General features: G+C 37.8%; 1 protein-coding gene across 1 annotated transcript in view; it reads left to right on the top strand.

The window, feature by feature from the left end:
- Positions 1-5,000, top strand: part of LOC136851961 (neuroblast differentiation-associated protein AHNAK-like) — a 125,149-nt gene that overhangs the window by 70,327 nt on the left and 49,822 nt on the right. The gene's annotated exons all lie outside the window — the stretch shown is intronic.

The raw sequence follows: 5,000 nt of genomic DNA, 5'->3' as shown, positions 1-5,000 counted from the left end.
TTTCTTAGGATTTCTTTCGGCTTTTGCCTGGAAAACCGTTTCCGAATGTGTATGTGATTCACGGCTTCAAACTGAATTGAACTGAATTGAATGGAGAATTTAGGCCAAAGGCCAAGCACTGGGACCTATGAGGTCATTCAGCGCTGAAATGGAAACTGACAGTAAAAGGTTTGAAAGGTGTAACAGGAGGAATATATCGCAGTTGCACTATGAGTCATTTGTTAGGAGAGGGTGAAAAGTATGACGAAGGTAAAGAATATGTATGAACGGAGGTACAGTAAAAGGAACGAAAGGGGTTGCAGCTAGGGGCCGAAGGCACGCTGCAAAGAACCCTAAGTGATGCCTACAATGCACCGCATGAGGTGCACTGACGGCACTACCGCCCTACGGGAAGTTTGGCGAACTGAAAGCATCCTGAGAAAGTCTACAACCATTTGAGTGAAAGGAATGGAATTTATTTATACTAAAAATACATTGATCTAAAATATAATTCACCGCACTGTTTTCTTTACATTTTTTCCAGGTGATCTAAAATCACAAAAACAGAAAAAATCCACCACCTATCATATTTTATTCACAAAGTAATAATTCACTTTGGTTATCAAACTCTACGGCAATTGTGCGTAGGATTTGATTTTCTTCAGTTTGGAATGTTTGAGACGTGGAGGGGTAACCATTCAACAGTAAGGTCCCATCTCTCCAAAAGTTGCGTTTCCATCCCTACCAAAATTTAATCACTTGTTCCCATCTAAGAGGTCCACCTCAGGCCAAATTTTCGCAAAAATCAACACACGACTTTATACGTAATCCGGCAAACAAATAAATAGGAAAAGTAGAAACTAAAAAACTAAGAAACAAACTGATATATAAAAAAAAAAAACAATGATTAGCCGGATAGGTACAACAGGTAAATCAAGTGGTAGAACTCTGCCAAGTTTACAGTTTTTATTCCAACATAACGGAAGAAAATTTCCATGAAATTTACGAATTCTAGAACAAAATGTATGTAATTGTAAAAGCGGCAATGCCCTCTTGACTTCCCGAATTCATTACACTTTTGGGATATGCTTGTCACCACAAAGCCTTTGATCCAAGCGCAAGAAATATGAAGCAGTTCTTATGTCCGGTGGTGGGTTCATTTCTCGCTGCCAGACATCAGAACTGCTTCATATTTCTTGCACTTCGATCAAAGGCTTTGTGGTGAGAAGCGTACCCAAAACGTGTGATGAATTCGAGAAGTCAAGAGAGCATTGTGGTTATTACAATTACATAAGCATCTGGTAAAAAGTGACCAGTAGATTTTATATTATATGAATATATATAATATATATATATATATATATATATATATATATATATATATATATATATATATATATATATATATATGTATATATGGTTTTCTGGATATTTTCACCTCTGACTCATAGAGTTTCCTAGATAATCCAACTGTCCTTAAAACGCTAGCTAATTATTTTGAAGAGAGAGAGAGAGAGAGAGAGAGAGAGAGAGAGAGAGAGAGAGAGAGAGAGAGAGAGAGGCAGGATTTATTGATTTTAAGATCATTAAATTCGTTGTTTACTTTAATGACAGTTCATCAGCCGTGTTTTTATAATTTAAACAAGTAAAGAATTCGCTGAAGTTTCTTCAGCGCAATCGAGTTTTGTGTACAGCCGCTACAGCGTATAATCAAGGCCACTGAAAATAGATCTATGTTACGGTGGTCTTGGTATAATGCCGTATGAGCCGCGGCCCATGAAACTTTAGCCGCGGCCCGGTGGTGGCCTATCCTATATTGTTGCCAGTAACACGATTATGGCAATCTTTAACCTTGCGTAAAATAAAAACTGCTGAGGCTAGAGGGCTGCAATTTGGTATGTTTGATGATTGGAGGGTGGGTTATCAACATGCCAATTTGCAGTCCTCTAGCCTCAGTAGTTTTTAAGATCTAAGGGCGGACAGAAAAAGTGCGGACAGAAAAAAGTGCGGACAGAAAAAGTGCGGACAGAAAAAGTGCGGACAGAAAAAAGCGCGGATAGAAAAAGTGCGGACGGACAGACAAAGCCGGCACAATAGTATTTTTTACAGAAAACTAAAAGTAAAGAGGCTACCCTTCCTTCATTCACGCATTCAGCAACCCTTCACAACATATTCTGCAACACTGCAACAGCATTCCCTTCAAAACATTTCTCCTTCTTGGAATCTTTCACTCTGAGATGACTTTCTCTGTCAAACTTTCCCTCCGCGCATTTGGCTTTCCTCAAGAAAATATTGACTCCTACGCGTGTTTATTCGCCTCCCCAAACATTTCGCTTTCTCCTTAATTCCGGCATTTTTTTGTTTATTCTCCTGCCAATCCTACGAAGTCATTCTCGCTTCTGCCTGATAATTACGCATTGAAAAATCGTATTCTATCTTTTCCAAGGCTTCACTTCCTATCTTCTTCCGCTCTGCCGTGATCTATCTACGCGAATCCTCTTCAGTAATGTATATCTATGACAGGTAGTTTTTTTAGCTGACTTTTGAGACTTGATTCTTCCCAAATTTCGATCGATTTTAACTCTGGCATTTATCCTGCCCAAGTTTTCCTCCACCATCCCCGTAGATTCCTTTTCAAGTCCTAGGTACATTTCCCTGAACCACAAAATGATCAAAGATATATCCAGCCACTCTTCAATGCTTGTCAGTACATTAGTCAGTATAGGCATATGTATATGTATGTATATATATACAGTATAAATGCTTATATGTTATAAATATGTGTATATATTATATATATATGTATATTATATTATATATGTATATACATATATATACTTATATATATGTATATATACATATATTTATAACATATACATAATATATGTATAAATATATATAGTGTATATATACATATACATATAACTATCCAAATTCAAGAAAATCATGGAATTTCTAGCAAATCAAATATGACGTTTCTTTAATGATAAAAACACAAAAAAGACAACTGAAAAGTAAGGCAAACGGAAGTGAAATTTGGAATACTATTATATCCTGTGCATTATTTGACATTATTGTGTTCCACAATTATCTGCTTTGACAGAGTAATTTTTTTTCTTGAAAATTGTTGATAAAATAAATTGAACCTATTTGCATTTTAAATATATATACGTGTAGATATATAAACAAGTAAAAAATGCGCCGAAGTTTCTTCGCCGCAAGCAGGTTTTCTGTGCAGCCACTACAGCGTATAATCAAGGCCACCGAAAATAAATATACCTTTCGGTGTTCTCGGTGTAATGCTGTATGATCCGCCGCCCAAGAAACTTTAACCACGACCCGATTATAGCTAACTTTAACCTTAAATCAAATAAAAACTACTGAGGCTAGAGGGCTGCAATTTGGTATGTTTGATGATTGTGGGGTGGATGATCAACATACCAATTTGCAGCCCTCTAGCCTTGGCAGTTATTTGGGCATTTCATCCCGTGCAAAATTCAGATATCTCTGATACTTTTAACCGAGGTTTTTTTGAAGATTTTATCGAGTTGAGTTGAATATAGAATTTAGGCCAAAAGCCAAGCACTGAGACCTATGAGGTCATTCAGCGCTGAAATGGAATTGATAGTAAAAGGTATGAAAGGTGTAACTGGAGGAAAACCTCTCAGCTGCACTAAGGAAGAACAGTTAAAAGGGGCGGAAAGTAAGATGAAAAAGATAATATGAATGGAAGTGCAGTAAAAGGATTGAAAGGGGTTGTAGCTAGGGGCCGAAGGGCTGCTGCAAAGAACCTTTAGTGATGCCTACAGTGCACCCCGTGAGGTGCACTGACGGTACTACCCCTACGAGGATATGATGTTTTTTGGAGATTTTTTTGTCACGCGAGCAATCATTCAATACCCCTCTCAGAATCCGTACTCACAAGCACAAAAGCTCACAAAATACTACATTTTTACTGCTTGCATGGCGCAGGCAATCTCAAAGACAGCTGCTGCCAATGTTATGGGTGCGGTTTGAGATATAATATCAACTCACATGATTTTTTGATAATTGTCACTTTCACTTCCTATTTTCCCATTTTATAACAGCTGCCTCGTCAGATTGTGAGGATTACGGAATCTCTCATGGGAAATAGGTAATTGGAATCAGTGTCAATTCCAAATATAGAGTCAGGTTATCAAGACGTACGTTGAAGTGTAATTGTTTTTTAAGGCGATGAAAATTTCTGGAAAACTTTAACTCAAACATCAGAGAGAATATTGAAATTACCCTTTTCATACAGACATATAGAAAAGCTTATCTAACACCTGTGAGGATTATTTTCCCCTATTATTAGTATTATTATTATTATTATTATTCAGTAGATGAAACCTATACATATGGAACAAGCCCACCAAAGGGGCCACTGACTTGAAATTCAAGCTTCCAAAGAATATGGTGTTCATTAGGAAGAATTAAGAGGAAGTAAAGTGAAATACTTAAAAAAAAAAAAAATCCAAAGAACCATTAGCAATGCCTACAGTGCACCCCATGAGGTGCACTGATGGCCCTACCCACCTACGGGGTGAAAACGGTGAACAATAACACTGACATAAGTAACATAAACGATGCAAATGAGAACTAGCGATTTAGCGTATAAACGTGTCATCAAAAAGTACTTATTCCAGTCATTGTTATCGTGATAGCTGGTTTTGATGCAGCCATTATTACTGTGACGCTGTTCTTATTGCCGTACAGTTCAAAAGTTACATTTCCATAGCTGCCCCCGATATCCTGCACTGTCAGAGAGACACCATATGTGCCAACCCGGCAATTATCAGCCGAATTGTAATAGACCATCGACTTCAGACATGACTGGTTTCTGCTGTGTCCCCGAGACATACACTACACTACACTACTTCTTTCACTTGCATGGGTCCAGGCCGACTCCCGCCTGAGTTGACGTGACCCATAATTCTAATGAGACACAAGATTATCTGTTGGCCATCTGGCGTTTCAATACCGAGTAAGTGGCCGCAAAT

The sequence above is a fragment of the Macrobrachium rosenbergii genome, chromosome 24, assembly GCF_040412425.1.
Source record: "Macrobrachium rosenbergii isolate ZJJX-2024 chromosome 24, ASM4041242v1, whole genome shotgun sequence".
NCBI lineage: Eukaryota > Metazoa > Arthropoda > Malacostraca > Decapoda > Palaemonidae > Macrobrachium > Macrobrachium rosenbergii.
The sequence above is the reverse complement of the archived record's forward strand: the minus strand, read 5'-3'. Positions and strand labels throughout refer to the sequence as shown.